This window comes from Colius striatus, chromosome 1 (assembly GCF_028858725.1).
Source record: "Colius striatus isolate bColStr4 chromosome 1, bColStr4.1.hap1, whole genome shotgun sequence".
Classification (NCBI taxonomy): domain Eukaryota; kingdom Metazoa; phylum Chordata; class Aves; order Coliiformes; family Coliidae; genus Colius; species Colius striatus.
In genome coordinates this window covers 18123671-18133179 of record NC_084759.1, presented here as the reverse complement: position 1 = coordinate 18133179, position 9509 = coordinate 18123671, and positions in this window count along the sequence as shown.

Below are 9509 nucleotides of genomic sequence, written 5' to 3'. Positions count from 1 at the left end.
ACGTACTTGCACACGGAGTATGACACAGAACAACTCTAAAGCAAGTTTCTGAGGACAAACATTTTAGAGTTAGATATGAGTCATCTGCCAGCTGGTCATCTACTTCCATCTTCAGCATTTTGTTCTCAACTCTAAATATAAGGTCTAATCCAGAATGGGAACACTCATGTTCCTATGCATTTATTTTGAAGAACAAAAAAACCCTCCAGAGTAATTCCAGAATGATTTTTCTCGAGTTCAAAACCATTTGTTTCATTGTCCCACAGAAAATTATTAGTTAAACTAGGGATGCTTAAGATTGTTAGAATGGAAAGTGCCAGAGAGCAAACTAGCATGGATTGGTAAGAAAATGGAAGGAGAGGACCTTGATCAAAAACCTCTAGAGCCATAAAGTGCAACCCATTAACAACTTTCTTGCCATTTTCTTGCAGCAGCAGCTTACACCAGCTACAAAGCAGGTCTAGTGTCTCACCAGTGGAGTAAGTGGTCTCTAGCTGGAGTGATCAAAAGACTGGATGGCACTTGAAACATGTAAATGGCACCAAGCAGTAGCAAGACTGTTTGGCAACTTCTAGGGAAAAACCCCAGGCTGAAATAAGGTGAGATATATCTATGGAAAGAACTGTGATCTTGCAATACTCCTCCTCAAAAAACAGAGTGAAGCTGACACTTGTCTATTGACCTACCAGAACTGGAACACCAAGTCTGGGGGATGAAAGAAAAACCTAACCTAGGAAAAGCAGCTTGAAAGATCTATCCCTTAGTTGCCCCATGCTAACATATCAGTAGTAGAATGGTACAAGGTATCCATTTGCTACCCTGCCTCAAACCAGAGAAGGCAAAGCAAGATCAGGGCTCTGAGCTGCTGATGAAAAAGCTGTCTGGGGAGTCTAAGAGAGCTCCCACTAAGAAGGGCTGGGTAAATAGATGGGAGTTGGGTACATAAATGGAACGGGGGTATAACTTCTAACATAGGGGTTAATCTAAAAATTGTATACAGCTGCTTGAGACTTCCAAGGCCTTCCTGCAAGATGGAGAAAAATGGAATTCCCATTCCAAAATTATTAGAAGGATTAGGAAATTCTTTACAGTTTATATGAATTGCTCTATGCAGAGCTGGTTCTAGCACTAAGACAATCTGCAGTGAAGCCCCTGATGAGGGAAAATAGAGCTGGTATTTCTGCCACGTAGACTGCATTGCAAAGGGAGGGGTGGAAAGCCTATAAATAGACATAATTTTACCACTTTTACAAATGGCTTGAGAACAAAAAGTAGAGCATGTTAATGAAATCTGCAAATAGTATTCAGGCACATTCAGTGAAAGATTATTACCAGTACTGTAAAAGGAAAAACTAAATTACTTTGATGCATGGAATAATAGAAATGACATGAAGCTTTTTACTCTAGACTTCTGGGATTAGTACCTTAAAATTCCTGCTGTAATGTCTGTATGTGTATCAGGTGATTTTGGGATGACTAGGCCACTAAAATGACACAACTGTGAAACTAGTAGGGGCAATTTTCCAGCCTTGGCTTGTGCATTTCCAACAGAGCTACAGAAAAAGCAAAGCCCTTGTAAAACGTAGTCAAAAGTATCGCTGTTCTGGTGGTCATGTTTTGAGAAAGATCAGCTTGTGTTAGAAAGGGAGAAGCAGTATTTATGGGAAGGAACTTACTTATGAGAAGAAAACTTCTAATTCTATATGAACTCAAAAAATGAAGACTAAGGGCAACAGAACTTTTAAATATACCTAGAATAAACATGAGGAAGGGAGAAAAACTAATTTATGTAAAGAACAATATCTATTCCTGTGCCAGCAAGCTAGCAACAAATAGTGAAAGTTGGAAATCAGAAGGATTTACAACTCTGAAAAGTCAAACTCTGGAATAGCTGTTTGGTACGAAATGCAAGGACAAGAAATTTAAATCACCATAGACACAAGACACTATTTGTTTGCACTTGGCTGCGCAGGACTATGCAATGTGAAGGGCTTAAACTTAGAACTGTAAGGCACTTCTGATTTATCACTTTCCTCTCATAAGTGATACACAGCTTTTTTTTTTTTTGCTGGTTGACTTCATTAGACTGTGATAGATCTGCTCATGCCAACTATCCAGATGGACAATACTAATCTCTGATAAGGTTAGCAAATGTTTGGACTGTTGGTGTAATTGGAGTTGCCAAAGGCTCTCTCTAATGTCTCACCACACCAGGAAAATTAACACCTTTTTTTGGTTTGTTTTTCAATAAAATAATCAAGTTCACCTCAGACTAACATGGAGAGTTAACTCCAAACAGTATAGTGTTACAGTTGTTGCTGAAGCCAGTAGAGAGGTGCAAGAGGTGACTTTCATTACTTCAAAACTCCGTTGATAGTGGTTATCCACCCTGGAAGGACAGAAGGGAACCACAGACTCACAGAATGGTAGCGGTTGGAAGGGACCTCTAGAGATCATCTAGTCCACCACCTCTGCTCAAGTAGGCCCACCCAGATCCACACCCTCCCTGGCAGCCTGTGCCAGCGATGCCCAGAGTTCACACTAACCCATCACTCAGAAATCCCCTTCTAAGGCATGCTGTTATGTTCCATCCATGCAACTCAAGCAAGGGAGGAAAGAAATCCCTTGAAACCCTAGTTTATTCTGCCAAAGCTGGAAAATCTCATCATCCCGAGGATAAGCTCGGATAAGCACCCTACTGTTGTTTGGTTTTCAGGGACCTTGCGCAAGCTACAGATCCAGCCTGAGGCAGGGGACTGGTTCTATGTAGTGACCATTCAGTCTGTGTACCCGCAGCTACTGAAGAATCTCTAACTGGCAGGGCAGTTGCTTTCTACCACTTGCCTCTATTTGCCTCTTCTGTATGCAGAACAGAAATACAGAGAAACTAAATGATGAGACCTGTTGCAAATTTCTGCTGTGACTTCAGAAGTTAACCAACTACTGGATCTTTCTTTATTGCAATTGATTTCTTTACATGAAACATACCTATGGCAATTGTTCAGAGGACAGCTCAGCTGAGTTATTTGCTTTCCACTGCCCACCTTCAAAAAAGGAAACGGATAGATGATGAACCAACTTGCAGGTACTCCATGGTATTTCTGAAGCCAGGAGGAAGACTTTTGGGCAAAAGTGCTCAGCTTCTGTCAGAGATGCTTAAGGCAAAACCTCTAAAGTAGCATAATCACATTCTCAAATACTACAAGTAAAACAAGTGAACGTATGTGTGTGTGTATCTGTGTCTGTGTCTCTGCATGTCTTAAGCTGCAAAGGCTTCCTTCTTTGGCACCTCCATCTGTCAGCGTCTCCAAACCCCACTCATTTGTACCTGTATAACACACACAGAGAGTTAGACATCCAGATTAGGCCAATGAATTCCCTTAGTACTAAGACTAAGGGAAGTACTAAGGGTCTTGCTGAGTGCTTTCCACTTAAGTCCTCCCTTTTTATGCAACGCCAGTGAGAATTTGGCTGTGACTTGTAAGCTACTGAGAAGAAACAAAACTAATGCCCAAAGCAAAGAGCCTTGGGAATAAATAATTAGCAGTAAGATTCCCTTTGCAGGCATCTTTAGACCAAGGTCAGAACAGGACAAGATTTCAGAGGAGAAACTAAAGCATCAGTATTGTAGCCTACAAAAGAATGACTTTATCTTAGAGTGGTTTACACTTACATGAAACAAATGTCTTGAGATAGTAGCCTAAAATACACTGGTGCTGCATTTATCCCTTTTGGGTTGACAAGTTTGCCTTCGCAACAGTCTCGAGATGAAAGAGACAGTAAGCTGGCAATGTGAGCTGGCATTTTGCGTGTTTGAACATAGATATCTCTTGCATGAAGACTTTGAAGTGTCTGTTACAGACAAGGCGAAACAGACCAGCTTAAGCAATCATCCCACCACTTAGCAGCCTGGCAAAGTGTTCCCGAATACCCTAGAAGACCAGGGCAGAGGCAGCACAGAGGCTGTCTCAGGGAAAGTGTACATGGTTTCCAAACACTAGGTGTAAGTTATTGCTGAAAAACTTCCAAGTGTGAATCATAAGCAATATGCTCTGGTCAACCAATCAGAAATCCTAAAGATAACTCTGAAGGTCAAAATAGCTAAACTTAGTGACTGTTAAGTTCAGCTCCCCCTTTCTTGGTACACTGAAGTGCTGCCCAACACGGAGGTTGGTGGACAAGCAGAGCCAGGAAGAAACACAACAGAAGCAGATATAAAACCAAATAAAGCAGGTTTCCTGTGAAACAATTAATTGACTTGTTTTAAATAATGCTTAAGCTCTGACTATTACAGCTTCAAACACAGGAATAAATGTCACAAGATGCCAAAACTCTAGATCTAGTAACACTGTCCACCTAACCTAGGTTTTTTTCTTCTACTGACATTTTGCCTCCCTGTGCCAGTTGTATCTGCCCTAGCGTAATGCCTTGCTCATGAAAAGCTCGTGAGAGGTGCGTGCCACAAGCCCTGGGTAGAGCACTAGTTGAATAAATGCTGAGTGTGACTCAGTCATCTGCGTGTCTGACATCCTCTCAAATTCCCCTTCTGCAGGCTGCTGTTGTGGCAATTCGCCTGCCGCTCTGGGTGTGCCAGGGCTGCTCCCAGCCACAGTCACTCTTCACTGCTCTGGCAGTGTCACAGCTACTGTATACACATGACTGGACAACACATCAGTCCTCTATAACCTTATAGTTATCCTTGGTATCTCTTGTCTGCATACCACTGGTTACTATGGCTTGTACCTTCCTTCCAGTAACACCCAGACTTCCAATGTAGAGGTTATTCACGTAAATACCTAGTATTTACCTCCTCTCGGTTAACTTCACTTAGGACACATTCCCTTCCTAGTCAAACTCCTTTCTTAACAAAAATGAGAACCTGAAATTAATTATTTTGCAGTATCAAGTACTGTAGCTTTGTAAGAAGTAAACTGAAAAGCCAATGTCTTTTTCAGAGTGTGAACAACTTGAATTCTTCAGACACCAAATCAGTTTATTTTTAAGGACTGCAATAAAGTTCTCATTGCCTTTACTCAGAGTTGTAGACCGTCAGTGCTGCTACAAATAGACACCAGAAATCAAGCCCCATAAAATAAGACACACAAGCACAAATATGAAATCTGGTTTAAGCCCCTCACCAGAGTAATGCAAGAATGGGCAGGTAAAGGCAGATACTGTCCCAGAATTCCTAGAATCTGCTTAATCATTTTCATTCATCCCATACTTCCTCAACAGGAAATAAAAGGTTTCTACTACAAAAAAAGCTGATTCTTTCACAGATCTCTGAGGCAGAGTTGGATCTCAATTTGTTTGCAAAAAAACCCCAAAACCAGGCTTTGAGGAATAATGGGAAGAGTATCATTCCCTGCATCCTGAAGTAAAGCAGGACTAAGAGATAAATGTATGGTGATTGCAGAGACTTTAGCCAGGTACAGCTCTGAGGGACTGGGGCATGCTCTGGAGGATGAGCCACGTGCAGTCCAGCCATGTGTGAGAGCTGCAAGGGAAACAATTGTTCCAAGATGCCTCATGTACAATAAGATGAACTGTCATTGAGAAGGGAAATCTGCACTTCATTTGCTTTATCAAACCAAGTACATATAAACATTCCCAGTTTGTTAGCTCAGTTGTGGCCAAACACAAACGGACTATCAGGCATGGAAAGAGACACTCTTTCTCAAACTTTCAATCTATTTAAAAAAAAAAAAAAGTGGCTTCCTGCAAAAGCCTCAGTTCAGTCTTTCCACTTTCTTTTCCCTTGGCTTTGTTCTTAGAAACAACTACCATTTTAGCACATACACATACACTTGTAAAAGACACTTTGCACAGAAACCTATATTCCCAACATTTTAAACTTTGCCCAACTTCAAGGGCAATGGAGACCTGGGTTCATAACAGGCAACACTGACCAGCAGCACTGGGCTTGCTTACAATAATTTTGGCAGAAGGTATCTCCTCAAGTGACATGTCCCTATGGAACTTGACTGAGGCCATTTGTATGGAAATCTAGACAGGGTGCCTGAAGGAATTTAGCAGAATTGTTTGAAGTGACCCTGTGAAGTAGTCCCCACTGGTGGAAGATCTCCCGTGTCACTGGAGATGAGCATTACAAATTACCACAAGTGAAACAGCTAGTACTGGAACCACTACTCTAAACAGACTCCTGCTAGGCACTAGTGAAAAGCCAGCAATAGATCAGAAAGAATTGCAGGAATTTATTGCAGAAATTATTTGCAGAATTTATTGCAGGATTTGTTGCAGAAATACAGACAGTGAAGGTAGATATTAGGAAAAGGTACCTGGAAAAGAAAGCAAACTGAGTGTCCTGGTCTACTGAAAAAATACCAAAACCAAAAGTGCAAACTGTGTGGGAAGAGATCTTTTGAACACATTTGGGAAACAGGAAGGAAACAGTCTTAAGAATACCAGGAGATTAAGAATAGGAAAGAAATCAAGATGCATGTCCTGATAAGAAAGGATGGTTTCTAAAGCTTCTACCTAACCATTGATAAAAGATTAATTTCTCCCAGGCTTGCTAGTTGGCAGCTTCCAGTTGTCACTACAGTTTCATACTGCTTGCCTACTGACTTTGATTTCCTTATTTCATGTAACTAAGTGCTCAGTCACTTCTGTTTCCTTACCTTAGCAGATGCTCCTGGCTACAATGGAGCTTTCCTACTGTCACTGTGGGAATGCATAGGGCAGTCTGATAACATACATTTAAAACAAAACAAAACCCATAATTCATGGCTGGGTTAGTACCAACTGTTATCTCATTTTCCTTAGCATTTTAATCTTTAGACAAACTAGTACTAGTTGGATGTTCTCAGCTGTGGAAGAAAGCAACCTAGAGAAAAAATGCTAGAGCAGGAAGCACAGGCTTGATACCAACAACCCTCACTGGCATCGGAGTCCAAAAACTATTTTAAGAGTATTAACACCACAAAAGAGGGAAGTGTTAAGGAAGAATGTTATGCATCTTTTTTAGCCAACAGCAGAAATACCTTCAGCATTCACTGTGACGATAAATGAACAATCAGCTTTGCTAAGAGTAGCAAAGGAAACATTAAGATTGTAATATAGCTGAGAGAAAACATGACTACTCAAACATGCCCATTTTTACTCCACTCCCACTGGAAATAAGGGTAAGATGCACCTCGGTAAAAGGTAAAATGCAAGATTTTGTCTGTGCATGTTGCATACATTTGTGAAAAAGAAGAGTGATTTCATGAATATGCTGTTTTTTAAGTATGCTCAAATAGACATCTTTACTGTGAGAAGGTGTTTAGGCCCATCAGGGAACAAAAGACCACGATTAGCTTCAGGTACCAAAGACCTGAGAATTGCCAAGGGCAGGGAGAGCTTAATTGTCGCTTAAGGTCCAGGACAAAACAGACCAGGCTACTCGGCTTGGGGAAGAAAACAGAAAATAATTTAATGCAACATTAACTAAAACATAACCTTAAAACCCCAAAACATAACCAAAATAAAACAACAGAGTGGTACAACCATGAAGAGTCCGACCAGCCCTTTAAGACCACCTTCTCCCCACCCCTCCCCTCTTCCTGGGCTCAGAGTCCTGATCTCCGTGTTTTTACCTCCTCCACCCCTGAATGGCCCAGAGGGGCAGGGAGTGAGGGTTTCAGTCAGTCTGTTCCTGATGGCTTCTGCCATTTGTCTCTCCTCAGGGCAGGTGGGCTCCACACCAGTCCTCCCTGCAAGTCCGTGGGGTATCTCACACACACGCCAGCCCTGCACGGGCTGCTCCAATGTGCATTTATCCCAAAGGCTGCAGCTCCTCTCTGCCTCTCGTGTGGGGCTGCTCTTCGGCGGCAGGCTCTCCAGTGCAGGCTCTCCAGCACGGCCTGCACCATGGCCGCCTCCCCACACAGTCCCTCACCCGTCTGGGTGCACTCACACGGAGCTGCTGGTGGCTCTGCCGGTAGGTCCTCCCATTGCCCTCTATGGGTTGCAGAGGTACAGCTGCATTCTCAACATGGCTTGCAGAGGGGTCTCTAGTCTGGTGCTTCTCCTTCCTTCCTCCTTCTCTGACTGTGGGGTCCGCGTGGTCGCCTCCATCTTGTATCACTCTTACACCTCCTGCCAGCCCTTCAAATTCCCGTCCCTAAATAGTGATGGCAGAGGCACCAGATTGGCCCAACCGGGCTGGAGATGGGTGTGAACCCAGGAGCAAGGGAGAGTCCAAAAACTCTTTACCTGGTCTTCACTGCAACCCGCTCCCCATGTTACCAAGCAAAAACAGCTCCTTGCTAAACCATGACAGAAGGGAAAAGGGCAGATTGATCAAACCACTGTGCCTATTCAGGGAACTGATGGATGGATCCTAAGGTATCATATTTTACCTGAGATGGAGTAACCAACACAGCAGTATAGACTGAGGATTGACTGAAAAAGAAATTTGGAAGTCCCACTGCACTGTGTCACAGACAACAAGAGCAGAGCCATGAGAGCAAATAAGATGGTAACTGAAACTGACCACAGAGGAAAGGCAGGGCAGTGCTCTCACCAACCAGGGTGCAGCTCCATATGATCTGGGCAGGGCTGGGTTGCTCACAAGTCTTCTTCAGAGGCCACGATAGGGTGGGGTAATGAGTCAGGTCCAGGTTCTACCCAGAAAATCCAGCAGGGAACAGCTGAACAAAGAGACAAGGTCCACACAGGAGAAAGGGTTGGACATAAGGCTGTATATTACATAGGTCCATCCAGGAAGACCAACTGATAAGCTAAGACAACTGGAGACAAGACTTGGCACACGTGAACCTACAGTACTGCACATGTTAATGTCCCAGGTGAGTGTGTCAGGGCAATTAAGGCCCAGATGTGCACTTTACTTGGCCCAAGCTAAACGTGAGCAGAATGTCACAGCGGTGAGCAAAGCTACCTTTATAACGGCACGTTAGTTTGTTTTTACTGGCACAAAGCCAGTAGATCAACAGAATTAATAGTCCTCTTTACTCAGCACATGTTAGGTGATGTCTGGAAAAACATATTACACTTTGGGCCTCCCAGTATGAGAAAGAAGTTGACAAATTGCAGTGAGTGCAGCTAAGGGCAATCAAGATAGTGAGGGAGTAGAAGGACATGCCCTGTGAGGAGGGGCTGAAGGGAACTACATCCAGTCAGAAGGCTTAAAGAGGAACCCAAGAAATTCCTCTCAGTACTTAAGATTATTAAGAAAATGGAGCAAAACTCTCTACTGAGGTTCATGGCAGCAAGACAAGAGGCAATAGTCACACGGCAGATTCCGATTTAAGCAAAAAAAAAGTCACACTGACAACCATCAAGTATTGGCACATCTTACCCAGATAAGTTCTGCACTCTCTATTCTTGGAGGTTTACAAGACCCGGTGGACTAAGCCCTAAGCAACTTGGTGAGGAGGCTGAAGAAGCAGAAGTTTGGTCTAGAGATCTTGTGAGCCTCCCACACCCGAACAATATTACTCTGTTTCTATTGCTCTCCTGGGTATTCAAGTGTGCTGCTGAACATG